This window comes from Camelus dromedarius, chromosome 13 (genome assembly GCF_036321535.1).
Source record: "Camelus dromedarius isolate mCamDro1 chromosome 13, mCamDro1.pat, whole genome shotgun sequence".
In the NCBI taxonomy this organism is placed as follows: Eukaryota; Metazoa; Chordata; class Mammalia; order Artiodactyla; family Camelidae; genus Camelus; species Camelus dromedarius.
This window is the reverse complement of record NC_087448.1, coordinates 27507446-27529713: the sequence shown is the minus strand read 5'-3', so window position 1 is coordinate 27529713 and position 22268 is coordinate 27507446.

Here is a 22268-nt window from a genome sequence, read left to right as displayed (position 1 = left end):
ACAATTAATAAATTTATTGTTAGTGACTTCATAAAAATGAAACTTTAGAAATTTTGTCTCAGAATTACACAAACTGAAATGGCGTTCTGGAATCTGTTTTCTCTGTTGCTATAGAAGAACGTTGGGGAGTTGGGAAGACAGAATATTTTGGGGAGAGACAGGAGTGGAGTCTTGGTGAGAGGCTTCAGGACATTAGGAAGAAAATAATTGTCCCAAGAGAAACTTCTTGTGGCTGTGAATTAGGTTTCCAGGGCCACCATAGCAAAGTATCACAAACTGAATGACTTCAAACAAAAGAAACTTACTATCTCACAGTTCTGGAGGCTAGAAGTCCAAAATCAAGGCACTGGTAGGGTCATGCTTGCTCTGAAATCTGTAGGGAAGAATCTCCCCTTGCCTTTTTCCAACTTCTGGGATCCTTGGCAATCCTTGATGTTCCCTGGCTTTTAGCTGCATCACTGCAACACCTGTTTTTGTGGTCACATGGCAGTCTCCTTGTGTGTATGAATCTCCCCGTGGTGTTTTTCTCTGTCATTAGGGCCCACCTCAATGACTTCACCTTAACTTGACTACATCAGCAAAGATCCTATTTTCAAATAAGGTCATGTTCACAGGTACCAGGTAAGACTTCAGTATATCTTTGGGGAAACAACTCAACCCATAACAGCAGTTATGACTTGGATACTTCTGTACAGAGAGTGATATCCAATATTCTGTATTTGGGCTCTCAGCAGAGCCGTTCTGTGTCTAATGTTACTAGTGCTGTTTTCCCAAAATCTTCAATAAACTTCTATCACTTCCCAACTGAGTAGCATTTTCACAAGATGAAGGTAAAGGATCTTTGTTCCATGCCTTACCCAGTGTGGGACAGAGAGAAAAGATTTGAGTGCTGAGTAATACAGAGTATAAGCTAAGTCACTGTAACAAAGAGCACGCAAACACAGTGGCTTAAATAAGACAGAAGTTCAATTCTCTCTCATCTTACCGTCCGTGGGCAGGCCACCGGTCCAAGTTAGGTGGGCGACTCTGCACCAGGCCATCAAGGGACCCAATTTAGTGAGCAATTATGGGTCCAAGATGACTATTTTATCATTACTGATTTCCAGCCAATAGATAATGAAAAAGAGAACAAAAAGCCAACAGCTCCCCTTTTGAAGGACATGATTCAGAAGTTGCAAACAATGTTTCCTCTTAAATATCACTGGCCAGAAATAAGTCAAATGGTCACATTTGTGTGGAAAAGAAACTGGGAAACGTAGTCTCTGTCTGACCAATGGTATGCCTTGCTGAAACCTACTAGGAGCAGGATTCTACTTCAAGTAGTAAGATTGAGAATGGGTACTAGGGGACAATTAGCTGTCTCTGCCAAAACCAGGAGTTCACTGAGTATAAGAAATTGTTAGAAGTAGCCAGTTTAAGCCCCAGGAATTCTCAGAGACTCCAGGAGTTCCAAAAGATAGCATAGCACTTGAAAGTGTACAGGAGAAGTTAAGTGTGGTGTTTGGCAAAAAGCCTAATCAATATTTTTTATTTTCAAAGTATGCAGTGACTGTAGCTGGCAACTAGTTTTATCTAGTAAAAGAGAGAGCCTTATGTTGGTATCTCAGCATTAGAAAAGTGAAAAAGAGGAAACCATAGTAAATTACAGTAAAGTGATGTTGCAAATTCAGTTTTAAAAGAGAAGAGGATTCAGAGTTGATTTGTAATCAATTAACACATATTTGTTGAAAAATAAGAAACCAAAGAATTATAGAGAGAAATTATGGGAAACATAAGAGGTAAAAAAAAAAAAGAAGTCACCTTCATTTTGAGATTTAAAGCAAGGCATTAAATTTCTAACAATAATGCTGATATATACATATGATACTAGAACTTTATAAAATGTATAATATTATAGGATATATAATAAAATATTGTATTATACTATGTTATTAATATTATATAATATATGTAAACAACATATAATATAATAAATATATTATAACAATATATAATATATATCTCCTACAATATTATATATACCTTATAAAGTTCTAGTAGCAAGCCCCAAGAAGAGAACAGAAAAATTCTTTTTTATAAAAAATTTTACTTTTTTGGGGGGTGGGAGGTAATTAGGTTTATGTATTTAATTTTTAGAGGAGGTACTGGGAATTGGACCCAGGACCTCGTGCATGCTAAGCATTGGCTCTACCACTTAAGCTGTACCTCTCCCCTCAAAATATTTTGAGTAATGTGTTTAACACACTATCTCCTAAACCATTTTGAAATACACATTCATTTGGATGCATAAATAATCTAATATTTGTTTAAAAATCAATTTAAGAAAAATTACCACAAACATAATACTTAATGATGAAACATTCAAAGCTTTTTCCTCAGCTTGAGAACAGCCAAAGATAATCACTATTATAGTGTGTTGGAGGTTCAGCCAATGCAATTAGGCAAGTAAACACATAACCCCCACCGTTCCCCGAAAAAAGGTAAAATAGTTGAGAAATAGGACTGTAGGTTGTCTTCTTTTTTCTTGATAGATGGCATAACTGTGTATGTAGAAAATGCAGAAAATTTACAAGCAAACTATTAGAACTTAGTAACTGAATTCCTGAATAAAAAGTTAATATAAAAATAAATTTTATTTGTATATACCAGCAATAAAAATTTTAAAAGATACCATTTACAATAGATTAAAAAAGCATCAAGTGCTTGATAAATCTAAGATATTTAAGACTTCTGCACTGAAAATAACATTATTAAAGCTATTAAGGAGGATTGAATAAATAGATATATCATGCTCATGAATTGGAAGACAAAATCATTTAGATATCAAATTTCCTCAAACCATTCTATAGATTCATCATAATTTCAATTAAAATCTCCGTAAGTTGTTTGTGAAACATGAAAATTTTTAATAAATTTAAATGGAAATGAAAAGGCACAGAATGGTTAAGTTGATTTGAATTTGATAAACAAAGCAGGAGAATTTACCCTACCAGGTATCAAAACTTACTGAATGCTACTTAAGACAGTTGGTTTTGGCTCAAGGATAAATCACTAGACTGATCAATATAATACAAGAGAGAGAGACCACCCTCTTCTCCCAAGAAACAATAGAAGCAATCCACACATACACAGATGCCAGATTTATGTCAAAGGTGACACTACGGTATAGTGGAAGATCTTTTCAATAAGTGGTGCTGGGTTGATTGACAACCACTCAGAAAAAAATTAAGCTTGACCTCGCAACATACACAAAAACCAATTCCAAATGTATTGCAGATCTAAATTTAAAAAGTGAAAATTAAAAAAAAAAAAAACAACTTTTGGAAAAAAATGTAGGAGAATAACTTTGTGACCTTGAAGTACACAAAGATTTCTTGAACACAAAATGTACTAAATCTAAAAGAAAACATCGGAAAATTGTAACTATATTAACATTATGAACTTCATTTTTCAAAAAGGCACTTTAATGAACTGAGAAGGAAAGCCTCATCATAGGATGTCATAATTCCAATTCATATATCTGAAAAAGACTATATCTAGAATATACAAAGGCTGCCTATTAATCAATAAGCGCAAAACATCACAAAAGAAAAATGGGCAAAAGTCTTCAAGACATATCACAAAAGAGCATATCAAAATGTCCAATAAACATATGAAATAATAATGACACATGAAATGCCAATAAACATATAAAAAAGTGCCAAAATTTGAGGGAAACTCATGAGGGAAATGCAAATTAAAACCACAATGCTATATAGCACTACATACTCACATGAATGATTAAGAAGGAAAAGACAGACAAATCCAAGTGTTGACAAGGATGTGGAGCAATCTGAACTTCCAATACTGCTATGAGGGTAGAAATTTGTACAACAATTTGGAAACTCTTTCATAGTATCTATCAAGCTGAAAATATACATAACTTTTGACTCTAAAAATTCTAGTCCTAAAGATATATCCTACTGAAACGAGTACATATTTTCACCAAAAGACATGCACCAGGATGCTCTTGGCAGCAATGTTTCTAATAGCCAAGAGCTGGAATTTGTCAAATGCCAGAGTGTCAAGAGAGGAAGGGATAAGTAAATTGTGGTATATTCTCTCAAGAGAATCCTACAGAGATGAGCACTGATGAACAGAAACTACACGGACAACGTGGATGAAACTCACAAACGTGGTGAGAAACAACAACAAAAAGAGCCATACACAAAGAGCACATAATGTATGATTGTACTTATTTACTGTTAAAAATCAGACAGAATGAATTTATGATGTTAGGAAGTCAAGACAGTGGTTACCCTTGGCGGAGGTGAAGTGATGGAGGGAGTATGAACAGAACTTCTGGGGATGCTGATAATGTTTTGTTCCTTAATTTGCTAGCTGGTTACATGGATGTAACCATGTAATTTTTAATGTAATTAATTTTTTTAGAACTCAGAGCTCTATGCACCTAAGATTTATGTACATTTCAACATATAGGCTCAATACAATAAAAAAAATCAATTCTATAACCTTATAGTTACATTTCATACTTAGAAGGCACAATTTCAGCTCTTAAGGAACTTCATAAATCCAAGTGAGGAAAATGAAATTCATGCACTAATATGATTCAAGGGACATAGGAGAAATAATTACAAGAAAAATAACATGCCACAACTTAAATGAGAAGGCTAAATTTAAGGAAAAGCAAATAGGATAAACCTTTTCTCTCATTTTTGTCTTGGTTGGAGATAGTGTTTGGAAAAGACACACAATGTTACATTTTTTAAAGTGCATACATCTTTTAATTTTTTTAATGTGATTTTTTTTGGAAATTAAAACTTACAATAAAGTACTCTAAGGAGATAGGAAATCTTGAAATAGTTTCAATTACCATCAATAACACAATTTAAAAAGAAGAATATTTGCCTACCTAGTGAAGGTTCATGAAGAAGAAAAAGTCTATGATTCCATCACACTTCGATAGCCATTGATCTCCTATGCATGGGTAAATTTTGTCCTTCCTAATAACTTTTTCCAGTCTACTACTTTTCTATTCTCAAGTAGACCTGTATATGTGGAATTGAAAGAAATGTTTTGCAACCCCAAATACTGATCAATTATTATAATTGCCATGGCTTCAACAGAAACCTAGAGAGAAATGATCTCAAAATGCAAATAGCATCATTTTATTCAATAACAAATTATAGCACTTCTGAGTGACCTGACATTTTAACTGCATAGTAAAATTAGGGCTGCAAAATGCAGACTCCACCATAACTTGTGTGATACACTCTAATTTTAAGGCAGTTGTTTGCAACTCATGGTCTCTTTTATGTGAGATCTATTTCTCAAAACAGTAGTCAAGTTTCCTTTGGGAGGATCTGAAGGTTTGAAATTCTCTTCTTACCTGTCCCTGTAAAAATCACCTTCGTGGGGTCTCAGGTAAAAATGACCCTCTTATTAGGTCTCATTTAGGCCACTTGTGAGATTCTAATAAGTTGAAAGGATACATAAAGTAGTTTCTCAGGAATAAAGATTACATGTGCATTTTGTACATGTGCCCAAAGGCTTTGCAATGAGAGCATTTTCATAATTCTAATAGATTTCTAGAATACTACCTTTTCTTTTTTCTATGCTAATGACCAGAGGCCATTAAAAAGGAAGAAATTTTAGAAAATCTAAAATAAAAACAAACTAAATATCCCTGCAAATCCGTGAATCAGCCAGACTTTCCAATTGCCTTTTTTAGTTTGTTTTTGGTTTGTTTGGTTTATCTGGTTTGGTGATAAGTGAGGACAGCAGTGACCTCTAGGTTAGGGATAACTACTTTGTATAGCCAATCTTTAACTGACAAGACCTACCACAATTCATGTGCCACTATTACTTGAGTCATACTTTGAAAAAGAGAAAAAATGAAGACTGACACAGAAAAAATGACCGTGACGTTAGGGTAGATGGAAACTTTAAAAATACAGTGGAAGAACATTATTTTGAGGTGTGGTTCTTTCGCTTCCTGCTGTCTCAGGCACTCAATCTTATTTTCAAGTGCTGTACCTTCTCAGTGAAGGACAGAAAAGCAGCGTTTATAACACTTAAGTTTGAAAAAAAATAAAGTGAAAGGAAATGAGCACACTTTACATTCTGTCTTGGTTGCTGTATTCTTGAGAAATTCCTTAAATCAAGATTCGCTCTTGAAGAGAAAAACTCTTTACTTTCATGGCCATTATTATCTTATTATGTGAGACTACTAAACCCATCCAACTCAATTGCTTGTTTCAAATACCTTCTTTCTTTCCCTTGTATTTTCAAGGTGCATGGTACATGTACACAGATACAGTCAAGGATAATGCCTTGTGTTTCTCTTTCTGGGCTTTCAACCTCAGTACCTAATATCATGGTAGTATAATGACTTAAGAGAATGCAAAGACAGATGATTCACTTTTGAATGACCATCTCTTGTCCTTATTCACATAATACCACTTCTACCTTCAATTTCCTGCTCCTACAAATTCTCTAAGTTAACTTTATTTTTACTCCTTATTTTTTTATGGTTTAATGTGACTACTTTTATTTATTTATTTACTTAAAAAAATGAAGTATAGATGACTTACAATATTGTGTTAATTTCAGGTTTACAGCAAAGTAATTCGGTTATACATATGTATTTTTTTTCAGATTCTTGTGGAATCTAAAAAAATGATGCAAATAAACTTATTTACAAACCAGAAATAGACTCACAGACATAGAAAACAAACTACGGTTACCAAAGGAGAAAGTGGGGGAGAGGGATAAATTAGGCATTTGGAACTAACCTATACACGTTAGTATATATAAAATAGATAAACAACAAGGACATACCGTATAGCACAGGGACCTAAATTCAATATCTTCTTGCTCCTCATTTTTACCACATTTAACTTGAATTTCTTCTCTTACATTCTTCTGAAAACATCAATCCTTATTTCTTATTTTAAATCGTTTCTTTTCCTTTTCCTCTGTCTCTTCGATAGATATGTTTTTATATATATTTGTGTACATATATTTATATATATATTTTAGTACATTTACATATGTATTTATCTCATAATTAAACTATTTCACACCAGTTGAGATATATATTTTAGTCCATATCCCATGTACTCTTCTGTGGAAAGAACTGAAGTAGAGTTTGTAGTGAGAAATTGCAATTGCATTTTGTTGTAGAAAACTGTTAAGGGGAATTAGAAATCAAGAACTAACGCAGAATTTTGCTAGTATATAGAACACTAGACTCAGCTGCTTGGCAGTCTGGGAAAAGGGAAACTACCAACACTCTCCAAGACTATTCTGGAGAAAGAGCCGTTGCTCCTGAAAATAGGTGTCAGGTTAAGTCTTTATCAGTTCTTTAGAGCATGTATTCTATTTGGCTTTTTAATCTTTCTCTTTCTCTCTTATTTCATGCTTACAAGTGAAACAGAATCTATGAGAAAACACATGATAAGCCAGAAGTAGTCATAGCTTTTAGAGAAGTATGTCTGCAAGGTCTGAGATCTTTTTATACTTATGGAAACTTAATGCCTAGGGAAGTGAAATGAGTTGCTCAAGGAAAGTAATCGGTGGACTGGGAACTGAAACACACAGCTTGACCAAGTCCACTGGGCTTTTCTCTATCCTACTCTATGGCCAGGGTCAGACACAGATGCCCATACTTATTGGGAGTGTCTGCGAATCCCATCACATGGGGATGGGGGTGGGACGGAAAGCAAAGAACTTTCCATAACAAACAAGTTGAGACAGCTCTGAGTTGGAGTCTGCTACCAGTTCTAGCTGGCTGTAAAGAGGAAGCCACACACTGGCACTGAAAAGAAAAAGCTAGTCGGCATTCTCAGACCTGGCAGAAAGGCCAGGTTAAAATGATGACATAGAAGGGTAAGTTAAGGACTGCAGTTTTGACATCTGGGTAAACTCTTGGTGAGAATGGAGAAGGAACTAGGTAAGGTAGGAATGAAGTTAAGAACAGTTTCCTTCCAGGCAGGGCAGCAATGGTTAATGGGATTTTATGCCAAAGAATCTTTACAATCTTGTCTCAAGCTTCCTCTTTACAAATTCTGCACTACCCCCATTTTCCTCCCACAACCTTGGTTCCAGCTAGACTGACTGGCCATTCCCAGATACACTATGCTTTTATTATTTTTTAAGGTCTCTGTGTCTTTGTATATAGGCAGTCCTTAATTTTCACCATTCCACTATGCATGAATACAGTTACTGTGATTTAGTTAAATAACACCAGTCCCTCAACAACATAATTCAGATTTCGGTTACCAGGGTAGATCAACTATGAGTAACTGTATAATGTACAAACTTTGCTGCTAGCTCCTCAGTGTACAAATCACTACTTAAATAGCATATGTGCATCATGGTCAGTGAACAGGCATGTTGCTTCTGCTGGTGACTGGTCATTACACATCTCTTATTTGGTTCATGCACAGACTGCAAGGCACATAGTTGCATTGCCTCCTTGTCTCCCAGTGATAAACCTACATGATATTTTACAAGACAGATAGTGAAAGAGGGATTGGCCATCAATGATGAAAGTGTAGCAAAGACATTAAGAGTGATCATGCTGCAAATGAAATTGGAGTCGAACATAGAATTACAGGAGAAATAGCTGACTAAGGGAATGTTGAACACTGCCACTGTTCTAGATGTGCTGCCAGAAGAATTCAGTGCAAGTGAACTGATTGACATAAATGAGGAAGGTGGTTATGATGAAAGGATGGAGATATCCCAGAAGAAGTGACAATGGCAAAAAAAAGCACTTCACATTAAAGGAATTCTTGAAGAAGTTTCATGATATTGAAAGCAAAAAGGATAAAGTGTTGGAAGCCAATTCACACTTAGAAGGGACTTTGGCAACTGACCAAAGCATAACAAAGATATGCTCACTCCATGTCAACAAGAGGAAGGAAAGCACTATTAAAACCACCTTGACAATTTCTTAGAAATGAGATGAAACATTTTAATTCTCAAAGTTTCTAACATTTAAGATTACAGTGTACTAAATAAATGCTGATTTTACCATTGTTTCATTTACCTATATGTTTATAACCAACAGTACGCTATATCTTACTGTTGGTTATGTGTTGAGGAAAAAATGTAAAGGTCACAGAAAAATTGTAATGCTACCTACTGATGACTGAGATTGCTTGCACAATTGCAGCTTGCACAGTCATTTTTACCATTCCAGAGGACTGTGCAAAGCAAGAACTTCCCGTGGATAGCATTTTGTGCCAACCCAACACCTGTCATGTTGGGTTATCCTTATTTATATGTGTCTATCTCCCACATGAGACCACTGAGCTTCTGTGAAACAGAAACAACATCTTCTGTTTATTTCCCCCAAGACTATCTGTAACAACTGGCACATAGCAGACCTTCACCAGCTTTGTTGATTAAATGAAAGAAATACCTTCTACTTAATCTCAGAGATTTTACATGGAAAGCATAATGAACAACATATACGTTCCACATTTGTGTGCTCTTATATCTAGGCTCATCAAAGAACATAAGGATACTTTTGAGAATTTTTACCTTTATAAGGCCGAAGATATTTGAATTCTGTCCTTCAAAAAAAAAAAAAGGTGACAAATACTCCCTATAAATAGTTGATTTCTGTCAATGTTTGAACCAAGAATATCCTGATAACAATTTTTAGGCAATACTTTTGACTTTAAACCAAATGCGAGGGAAAGTGTGCCCTTATGAGGGTCTGTCTAATTGATTACTACATGTTAAAATAAGCACAATCATAGATCTAGAGTGTGTCTAAAACACACTGGATCTAAAGTAGTTTTTTATTTTTTGGTTATTGTCATTTAGTCAATTTTGCTAGAAAGTTGGGATGATAGTGAGTTTAAGAGGCTATGCCAACTTGCCTGAAATTAATATTTGGTAAAATGGCAAAAATTGTTAGTATCTTGCTTTCTATGTTGTTTCCCCAGATCTCTACATATTGGATCAATTGTTCAAAGTCATCAGGGAACACAGATTAGTTGAAAGTTAAAGAGATTTTGTAGTCTGAAGGTTTTTAGTATTTCTTTTAGGCCAATGCTTCTGGAACTATCTACCAAAAACTCATTGAGGACTTACATACAGTCTTACCATGTATAACTAGTACACAGCTCATGTTATAGTCGACTAACCATATGAATTCAGCCATACCAAACGGGTCTACATCCTATTCAACAAGATGAGTCCATTAATCACATCAGAGCCATGTCAGATTGATATATAAGTTTCTGAGGCTTACTTACAAATTCTGTATCTAGCTTGTTATGGACCAGTTCGTGGTACATACTTTGAGTGGCCCACTTACAGGCCAGTCTATGTTACCTAAGTTCAGCATTTTAAGCTTTTTGAGCAATAAATCTTTGACTTCTCCCTCCTTCATTCTCATGGTCATATCCTTCACCATGTTGAGCACAAAGCAGATGTTCATGAAATAGTTATTAGACAGATAAATAAGTTAACTAAGTAGTAAATGATGGAGAAATGAAGGGAATATAAACTCAAAGGTAAGAAGTGAGATGCCACGAAGTAAACCTGTCATCACCTAATTGTTGCTGGAGTTAGGATTTAACATTGGGGTGGATTCTTAGGCCACAGCTCTATTCAAAATGTGTAAAGTCATATGTACAATTTGTGATCCAGCTAGAATAATGCATGGCAGGGGGAGGGGTCCTATGGAAATCTTTCCTCCAAGATTAGATTAACAGACTGACTTCAGATGTCTATTAAACAGGAGGATTCTTCTGGCTGTTTCACATCATATAGACTCTAGATCCCTGAGGATTAAAATGGTGTTATAAGTTGCATTGTGTGCATGACTTAAACTCCTCACAACCAAACTGTACTATAATAAGAAATATAAAATAAGAGTAAAACTTATGAACGTAAATGCTAATAGCTTTCAAGCTCAGAAGATAGAAATACTGAAAGCCTAACGGGGTAGATTGTTTCCTAAAAGTTCCTTCTCTTTTTGGCATACCTATGATATAAGTTTTCTCCATAGGCAATATAAAAAATAGGAAACAAGTATTTATTTTGTAAAGGAAGTATTTTCCTTTTAGGGTAGGATTATAAAGCAGATAATTTTTCTCAAAAGTATATTTTATACCTATATATGGACAAAAGAATGAAGATGTATTAAATTAACAGTGGATAAAGAAGTAAATATTTTAACCAGTAATTTGCACATACAACTAGGAAAATGAATTACAGGATAATGAACAAAGGAAACAAAATGCTTAATGGCCCTGGTACTCAGTTTGCTGTTGTAAAAACCTACTTTGAGTCATGTTTAATTGAGACATATGCTTTCCAACAGTTTGCACGTTTGTTTTGAAAAGTTAACCTGCCTCATTTTTTACCTAAAGAAAAGAGAGATTGAGACATATAAAACATGTATATAGTCTTTTAAATGTAAAATATTGCAAAAGATGAATGTGAAGTAGTAAAAAATTTGGTTTTCTTAAGAATTCTTTTGATGATTTTTTCACCAAAAAAGTCTGTTAACATCTCTGCCAAAACTCTCTGTTCAGTATTCAAGTCCTATTTACGTTACTGCTACTAGTCATCCATTCCTTTCAAAAGCAGTTTAAAAGCAGTTCAGACCTCCATGGGCTGGTTTACATAAAGATGACATCATCTCCAAAGTGTTTCAACTTCAAATGAACATGAATCCAGTAACAGTTGAGGACTACAGATGAGGTAAAGAAAACCAGTTTTATCTTCCCATAGGTGTAAGTTCTGATAACTGTGGACCATTCACTTGATTTCAGTTTTGGCAACACGTGTGAAATTAAGATGCTGTAGTATACGATCATTTCTGACAAAATGAAAAGATTCAGTTTGGAGGTGAAAATAGGAAAGAAATCATCATCATCATCATCATCATCATCATCATCAGATAATTATAAAATCTTAAACACAAAAACTATCAATATCCGTCATCTTATATGATAGAGTATCCTGGAAAAGTTGGGTGTAAATGGAAAGCAGCTGGGATTCTGCTTTAAGAGAAATAGGGGATTTTGAGTTTTAAAGGAATCTTGTTTTAAAAGAATTCTTCTGTAAACCAAATAACATGCCCTAATTCATCCGTTGTAACTATAATTTAGACTAATTTCTACTATTTGTATGGCAGCATTTCTTAGTTATAGTTGGAATAATTTTGATTATATGACTCTATAAATATATATTAGGTGCTGACAAACAAAAGTAAAACAAAGATGAAACAAAGATAAAAAGAAAAAGTCTATAGTCCAAATGCCTAAAAATGTAATCTACTGTAAGTATGCATCTAAAGGGAAGAAGTTATTTTCCTTTTCAGTTTCTTCTTTCAACTACAGCAAAAATAATTTGATAGGTAGTTGTAGGTACTTAATAGTTTTCAAAGTCTTCATTCCTCTGTAATATAATTAAGGATTTATAGTGTAATTTTGTAATTATAGTTTACACATTTCTAAAACTTGATACAGTTTGAAGCTTTAGAAGCTATCAGCTATTATTTCTCTTCCAGTGTCATCTGATTATGTACAAAAATTGTGGTTAAAATCTGACTTTGTACAACTTTTTGGTAGCCATATAATGAGAAGCTATTAATTCTTTTAAACCCATAAATGCTACTTTAGAATAGTTTCTTTGAAGCACAAAGATAATTGAATCCAGTTACAATATGTCAATAAACATGTAGAGCACGGACAACCTCTGAATAGTGTCACATATTTTGAGAATTACAAACAACAAGGCTAATGTCGAGATTCCTGTACCTAATTAATCACTCAGTTTAGCAGAGAGATATTAGTCTTTGACTAGATCAGAACCACCAGCTACAATGAGAAAATAGACTGAGGGGATCCTAAAAGAGATAAAGTCTATCATAAGAATTATAGAATTATCTTTAAATTTCAAAGTGAAAGCAGTTCCAGGGGCATTATTTTCAACACTAATGCCATAAGTTCCCTTTACAACACCCTGCCAACTTCTCCAGCCTCTACTTATGTTCCTCATGAAAGGAAACACACTGTCCCTAAAGACAGACCAATTTTGAGGCAGTCAAGTGGTTCATTTTTCTTATTGATTTGAAATCTATCTTTCAAAGCTTCTTCCTAGTGGGTCAGCACAGCCAAGTAACAGAAAAGGACTCATTTTCCCAACTCCTCCACCCACCCTCAACTTCTTTCTTCCTCTGTTTGCACCAGCCTTTCCCTCTCTGTCCTCTTTTTTTTTTTTTCAAATGTACAGTTTGATGAATTTTGATAGATGTATACACCAAAGAAACCACTACCACAATCAAGATAGCTAACATTTCCATCACTCCTCAAGAGGTGCAATTTTTTTGAAGTTTTAAAAGGGCAACAAGTGTGAACTACTAATGTTCTAGAACACATGGAGATGAGAAGAGATAATGAGAGAAGAATTTGTGTAGGAGAGCAGAGGGAGAAAGAAGAGATAGTATGGTAGAGTGGAGAAAGACTGATCATCTGCAGACCGTGGGCCTCATACTCCCATCTAGCTGGGACTGCTCATCCAAAGAAGGTCTTAGCCAGTAGGATTAGGGTAAGTGTGTGGAATGAACTAAACAGTCCAAGGGACGATACACGATGCTGGTTAATGCTCCATGCCCTGCTGAAGAACATTGAATATGTTTTGATTTGCTTTCATTTCATTCATTAAAAATTTTATTTTTCTGTTAATTTTTGTTTAGATAATATATTTACATAATTCATAAGTCTAAAGTTATAAAAAGTTAGACAGGGAAAAAAATCTGTCCACTTCGTTCCCTCACCACCTAGTTCCTCACTCTGGTAGCCACCGATTTTATAAGATCTTTAAATGAGAAACTGTTATTAGGCCACCAGTACAGACTCACAGGTCTGTAATCCCAACTCTCTGATTCTGGAACTCTGGGACAGCAATGAGACAGTTTTCAGATCCACTTTTCACCCATGTCTTTGTTACTTGTTGGGTTTTTTTTTTTTTTTCCAGTTCTCAACAGTGAGATAGTTATTCTCAGTGAGTAGATTTTAGGAATTGGATAAATCTTTCAAGGATGCTGCTTTGTTGAGTTAACTTGCCAAGGTTTTATGTATTTCATGCAGACTGTATACATTATCTATAGCATCACAGAAAATCTTTTATGAAGAAAAACCAACTATGTTAGATTTCATGTAGCCTTTGATCTATGACTTTGTCTTAGACTTGTGTTTCATCAAAGAAAAAAAAAAGCAGCCCAATACAGTTTTATCTATCAAACCTAGCTTCTTTAACAAAGTCTGAGGAGACCAAATTGTATTATTTTGGTCTGATTTGACTTTTCCAGGCAGTATATAGAAGGGTAAAAGGTCTCTGATTCTATCAAATATGCCCTGAAAAATAAATCCTGTGATTTGTTCATCTTCTCTCCATCTATCAAAATGAAACTAATAAACAGTCCCAGATGCTGCAGTAGAAAAGTGGGGAAAAAAATTTCCTCCGTACCAACCCCGTAGAAAATAATATTTACCAGAAAGAAAGCTGATTGTCAGTCTCCACTCACACTCAGCTCTACTAACTTAAAGAGGAATTCACACAGGCGAAAGAGCAGAAGTACTAAACTCTACTATGAGCAGAGTTTGCTGGTAAATATTGCATTTAACCTAAAAGTTAAAATGTGGACATCAACTGAACTGGTGAACAAAGGCATGCACCTGTGAATTACTCTATTCCTGTTACTTTGTGGGGAGAAATTACTCTGTAAGCTTTGGCTGTATAATCATACATCTCACATGTTGTTGGCTTGTCGCAGAAATGGTTCAGGAATGAGCTGTGTATGCCAGGCCATATGTTTGTACATACATGGGTATGCAGAACAATCAGCATTAGGGCATGAGGGCACCATAACCTCACTTTGAATGGATATTTGTGTGTGTCACCCTTAGGTGACCAAATTGGGCTCTTTCTTTGTTTCAGCAATATGCTAGTTTCATTGACTCCCTCTCCTTCATGGCATCATTATGGTGTGAATGGCCAAGATGATTCTCGGTTTACCAGAGATTATTACCCCCAAATAAAGATGGAAGAGTACCCTGGCCAGGACATTAATCCTGCTATATGTCTGTAGTGTGTTGGTAGGGGCCAGTATCGGGGAGGTCTCTGTTCCATATAGTCACCCAGGGATCTATACTATCAGAAGATCCACCATTCTGTGGTTGTACCGCCTGGAATACACAGTTCCCTCAGTTATCTCAGCAGAGGAAAGAGTGCATGGATGTCTCACATCTGTTATTATGTGCTTCAGCCTAAGTCCCATGTTTACCAGATTCTGTCTTCTAGTCACAAAATATAGAGTTTACTCTTCCTATTAGATGTGGAACACATAGCTCTTCTTAATGACCTCCTCTGGGAGACCTCTGTCTCCTTCTTTGAGACAACTCATTCCCATTCAGACATAGCATGAAACTCAAGCCCTCAAATTTCTAGGTAACTGACAACAGTCCTTACTTACATTAGATGTGAACGTGGTTTATCTTGGTCTGCAGACTTGGATATAAAAATACAAGTTATCTGCTCCCCTACACCCCCATCGCCCTTCAACACACACATGATATGGTGGCAGAACAGGGAAAGAGTAACCATAATTAACGTTCCTCTCCAGGAAGGAGGACCAGGAAATACAGACTAACCACTGGTCTGTATAATTCTGAAGTCCCATTGGGCAGGCACCATGGGGGTGTGGTAAGGTTAACTTCTGCTGTGAGAATGATACATATAAAAAAATTAAAATTTCAGTTGCTCAGAATAACAAATACTTACTCTTGCTTTAGGATATTTCCAGGAACAGGCATGTTCCATGATTTGGCACTCATTCTAATCTCTGGGAAGGGTTCCTTCACCAACTGAACTCTCTGGTCCCTGACTTTGCCTTCTTGGCAGTTTTCCTATTGGCCCTTATTCCTCTTAGCCACCTCAGAAGTTGGCACTAAGTAATATGTCCACCTTGGGGGCAAATTTTCACTCCAGTTTCTGCTCAAGAAGTTTGAGAATCCAAGACTTGTCTTAAATATTAAAGGGGTCATAGATTTTCTTCTGCCCACCTTTCATTTCTCTGCATTACAAATCTCACAAAACCTATTAGTTAATATATTTTGATTCCAGTCATTTCCAAATTCTAGAATCCACAAGTGCAGTTTTTTTTTTTTAGATATACTACAGACTTGTGTTTTTGCCTTTTCTCTCTTTATATTAGGTAACTTAGTATTAGATAATGGCCTTCTGAAAAAAAAGCTATGCCATGAATCTTAGCTTTTCCTTGAGCCTCTTTACTCTCTGTCAGGTTTCACTGGGTGCTACACCCAGAGTCTGATTTTTCACATGGCTTCTCCGTGCATTACAAGGTCTCAACATTAGGTGTGTGAAGATCAAACTCTTAATTTAATCTTTCCCAGAAGTCTCAATTTTAATGACCCTTTCTCAATTTTATATTTTCCTATTTGGGATTTTAAGGTTGTTGGCCTTCCAATATTGCAAAACCCTGATTGCTGGAATCTTTCCTCTTGGTTATATTTGCTTACAACCTGGTCAAGCTTTATTTCTTTAGTTTGTAATATTTAACAAATAGGGGCAGTAGCAACCAGCCAATGCCCTCTTTAAGACCAGAGTCTCTCAACCACTGTACGATTGATATTTGGGCTGGAAAATTCTTTGTTGGGGGGTTGTCATGTAAATTTAGCAGAATTCCTGGTCTCTTCCCACTAGCACACTCCAAGTGTGACAATCAGAAGCATCTCCAGAGTCCATAAAACCTCTGGAGGCTATTTCATGGAGATGACCTCCACCTCTGTGCTGGTCGACCTTACCCTGGACAGAGGTGCTGTTCCACACAGATGGAACGGTGCCTCCACCTATATTAAACTCCTGCTTATACATCCGCAATAAGTGGTTAAAGGCTTATCTCTTTTACTTTTGACTTGTTGCTTTCATTGGCTACTCAGACAGCTGACAGCTAAGCTTACTCTTTCTCTTCCAGCTTAGCCAACCTTGTGACATAAAAAGCCCACCAGGAGCTGAAATAAAACTGGAAGTTGTGGACCCCACTGAATTTCCTTGAAGCAAACTTGTAGACCAGTTTTAGGAGAAGAAGGACAACTGATCTCAACAAACAATATTCCCATTTAATTCTCAAACTGCACTTAATTTCTCCTCAATTCTAGCTTTCATAGTTGTTGTCTCTGGCAAGCTCACATGACAGGAAATGGTTTCATAGTGATGCCTACTATCTGCTTACCAAATCATAAAGTAGTTGTGCTTTTATTTCTTAAAATTATACAAAGAACATAAATACTAATCGGATACTAACATCCCACCAACCATACATACGCATATATTTGATGAACAAATGACTGACTGAACAAATAAATGAATGAGCAGAAAACCATATGGGGACCTCAGTACTGAATCTTGGAATGAGAACAGAGAGTATCAGTAAGCAGAGTGTATGTGGTGACTGTGGAGTCTGACAGAAGAAGGAGAGAAGAGCTAGAACAGCAGGTAGTAGGGAGGAGAGGAAAAACACAGGAAGTAGAAAAGGCAATACCTTCTGTTTTTACTTCAAAAATCAATTCTTTGTCTACTGATTGATGTTTTAGAAAGCTTAATATGCTTCTGAAGAACAAGACCAGGAATTTGGAGAATGTCCCCAGCACTACCCTGCTGAGTTCCACCAGGTCTAGTTTGAATGAAATGAAAAATCAAAGTACAGCTATGTTTCATTTCCAATGGAAGCTAAAAGTTTTTTTCCCTTCTTTTTTTTTAACTCCATAAAAATTTTTACCCTTTGAAAAACTCATACTATAACTGGGTCCACACTGGCCCTCTCCCTTCAGTAAAAATAATTTTGACCAGTGTTATTCTGGATATTTCATTGTCTTGTCAACAACAACATGGTAATTGGTATGAATGTCCAAAAATCAAAGCCTTTCAGAAATGATAGGCTTGATTTAGTCCCACTGGCATGGTTCTCATTAATTCAGCAAGGACTGTGTAGTACAAATGTACAGATTCCTTTATTCATCACTGTAATAACCTCAGGGAGCCTCATTGAAAATGTACATGACAGATCAGGTAGGTAATGCTGTTGCCCAAATGAAGAGAAAATAGCAAATGAGAGCAAGATATTATGAAATTTACCTAACAGAAAACATTAAGTAATCATTACTTGAATAAATTATTTATTTTATATAATCTGAAATATTCTTAAGAAGAGCCTTGGAAGGGCAAATACACATTTAACTAAATGTTTAAAGACTCTGAGTGAGAGCTGAAAGGAATCTTTCTTCATTACTCTCTGCTCACAAAGGTCCACTGGATTCCTTAGAGTGAGAATATTTAAATAATCTCCCTTATAAAAACCATGTGGTAGATTTCTGCCTCAATGACCACATCACTTTCTCCACTTCCACCATGCCCAATCCCACCACACGTGCACAGCTGCACTGCTATGGACTGACTGTCTGTGTCCCTCCAAATTCATGTTAAAATACTAACCCTCAATATAATGTATTAGGAGGTGGGGCATTAGTTGGTGATTAGATCTTGAGGGCTCTCTGCGGTCTCTTTCATAATGGCATTAATCCATAATCCATAATGAGTCCATTATGGATCCTTTAATCCATAATGTCCTTATGAAAGAGACTGCAGAGAACTCCCTTAACTCTTCTGCCATATGAGGACATGGTCAGAAGACAGCTGTCTATGAACCAGGAAGCAGATCCTCACCAGATACCAAATCTGGCAGTGCCTTGATTATAAACTTCCTAGCCTGAAAAACAAATGGTTAAACCACCCAGTCCATGGTATTGTTATAGCAGCCTGAATGGACTAAAGCACACACCCATATGCATGCATGCACATACACTCACATACAGAAAGTAAGGACAGAAATCTCTCCTACTGTTCAGGAGAATAGTATTGTGTCATTGAAAAGAGAGTTGGAGGGAGAAAACCCATAATTAGTAGAGGCAGATGAGGAATAGGAAAAACACAGGTAAGTGGGGAGAAAAGAAAAACATGAGGCAATGGGGGAAAACTGTGATAGGATATGAAAAAGAGAATGATGTGCATAAAAAAGAGAGGTCAGAGCAAAATCTAGTGACAGGGTCCAGTGCAATCCCAAGTATCCCTTACTTTGAAAAGAAGTTCATTTTAAATCTCATCCAATGGAATATTATTACTGAAGAAACGAAAAGCATTTTAATGTATAAAATTGTTTTAGAGTTTAATGGCTCAGAAAAGTGACTAAGGCACAAAGTTGGCTCTCAATGGTACAGCAGGGTTCAAGTTTTGAGAAGCTAATCATCCCCATAGTGAGAAATTAGGAACAGCCATCCTCAGCCATGAGCCCTATTAGTCTGAACATCTAATGGATCTCTTAGAATAAATGATACTGAGGATTATGAGAAGGCTAGAGATTGATGTGGTACCAAGGTGAGGGGATTAAGACTGGAACAGGCTGTTTTTAAAAAACTGAGAGCAAAATGAACCAGCTTTCAGGAGTCCCTCAAATGAATTAAAATGTTCTCAGGAAGAGGGTGCCCCATATCTGCTTTTCTGGAGGAAACAGCACATATAATGAAGGCATGTGACCGTTCCACAGGAAGGCAAAGTCAAGCATCTTCCTTCAATGACAGGCTAGTACAGCTCAGCTTTTGTGACTAAAATGAGAAAATTTGGCCGTCTGGAGAGTTCTCCCAATGGGTTATATAAACTCAAGACTATTTCCCCTTTTGTTGTTACTGTGACCAGTTCCCCTAACTGGCCTCTTGTGATTCAAAGCAGCCAGGGATTCCCAGACCAGGCAATGATCACAACAGGGCAAACCAGGAGTTACAGTAACTCACGTAACAGAGGAAGCTTAGGTCGTCCTCAGAGTAAAGTGCTTCAAAATTTAAAATAAACCAACATGAAAGAGAAAATCATTCCTGTTTCAGAGACTATAAATAATGCAGCAATCTTCCAGAAAGAAGCCAATTTTTAAAGACCACGTTTGCTAGTTGAGCTGTGGGAAACTACATCATGCCCAAAAAGCTGGTAATCTTATTTTTTAAATTGTCTGAAATTCATATGTCACTGAATCCCCAAGGAGACAGGAAGCGTTGATTTCGGTCTGGAACTTGATACTTGATACTTTATAGTTTTTGAACTACGTGACATGCAAGTGTCCACTCCTATTTACGTGACTGGGACTCTTATAAATGTCCCATTTTGTTATTTGGGTAAATTCTGTTCTTACCTCTTACAAATTGTTCTTCGTAACATTTGGTAGGCAAAGCTTTTAGCAGCCAGATTCTGAAATATCGGAAATTCACCCTTGCTGAGCTCAAACATGTTAGGATTATGAGTGATGGAAGAATAAAGTACACTGAAAAGTTGCTTAGATTAAGCTATAGGACGTTGGTTGAGCGTGAGTGCCTGAGGATGCACTTAAAGGATTCACTGAATCACAGCCTGCAGCAACGTAACATCACAATAGAGAGCTGAAAAACAACTACAGCTGAGAGAAGGGACTAGTATGTGGCAGTCAAGGACAGGGTGACTTAGTCTGAGCAAAATTGCTGTCTACTGCTATTCTTCAAATAGTAACAAGGCCCATAGTGCAGTCACAAGCAACAGATATTAGGAAAATGCTTTAAGTCTTATCAATATGATATGGCTTTCTAGTGAGATATATATTTAGCTGTTCCTGTATCCAGACAGAAAAATCATTAGTGGATTGTCTTCATTTTCAAAATAAATTAGTTGTGAGTAGGTAGGACACACAAGTATTAGGACCCTAGGATAATATTATTTGATGAAAAATAGAGTTAGGATTGAGAAAATAAGGCATATCCATTCCAAAAGAAATGGACTAACCAAAACACCTGTTAAATTATGAGGCAGCCTTACAAATTGGTTTTGTGCCATGGGCTCCAAAGAAAGGTAATAATTAGGGAATTTGGTAGATTGTGAAAATTGTTCACGACTTATTTCACACCCTTTACCCATTGTCTTTGGAAATACTATCCCACACTGACTCTAGATCCTTGGGATCTGTCTGGTGATTTGCTTTGGTCAGTGAGACACTGGCAAACACAATGTGAGTGCCTTTTGGGCACTCAGAAAGTGCCTTTTGGGGCTTGTTCCCATGTTCCTATTTGGAACCCCGAGACTCCCATGTGTAGAAGCATAGACTAGCCTGCTAGAGTGTGAGATACTACGTGAAGCAGAAATGAGTTGTCCCAGCTGACGTCATCCTCCCAGACCAATAAGGTGCCAACGCCAGACCTGTGACTGACTGAAGCTGACCTGAACAACTTAGAATCTAATGAGCTGGCTTTGAAGAACTGCCAAGCTGATCCACAGAATCATTAAAAAAATTGCAGCTAAGTTTGGGTATGTTTTATTATGCAGCAAAAGCTTACCATTACATGCTTAATATAATAATAATTATTATTATTATAATTATAATTATTAAGGGGCTACCATGTAATGTGTCAGACACTATACTAAGTGATTTATACATATTATTTCTAACCTTCAAATAAGGTGGGTGTTCATAACACCACTTTACAAATGATACAACTTGTGTTGTGAGGTATGAATCTAGTCATGCAAATACTAAATAATTATGCTAAGGTTCATCCCCAGGTCCACCAGGCTATGAGTTCCATGGCCTTTTCATTTTGCCAGGGTGCTGATGGGGTTGCCTCCTGAGGAGGGGAACAAGGAACACGTAGATGGGCTGCTCAGACCTCCTCAAAGTGATCAAGCATTTCACACTCAACTGTAATCTACTCAGTGATTACTTCATTTTTCCCAGTGTCTCGCTGAGGAAAATATATATTTTTAAGTGAAGTCTACTTGATGTACAATATTATAGTAGTTTCAGGTGTCCAACACAGTGATTCAATATTTTTATAGATTATACTCCATTTAAAGTTATTACAAAACAATGGCTGTATTTCTCTATGTTGTATAATATGTACATGTTGCTTATCTATTTTATACATAGTAGCTTGGATCTCTTAATGCCATATCCGTATTCTAGTTTGTTCTCTATATCTGTGAGTCTCTTTCTGTTTTGCTATATACATTCATTACTTTCATTTTTAGATTCCACATATAAGTGTATTTGTCTTTCTTTGTCTGTTATTTCATTAAGCATAATACCCTCCAGGTCGATTCAAGTTGTTGCAAATGGCAGAATTTTCGTTCTTTTTTATGGCTAAGTA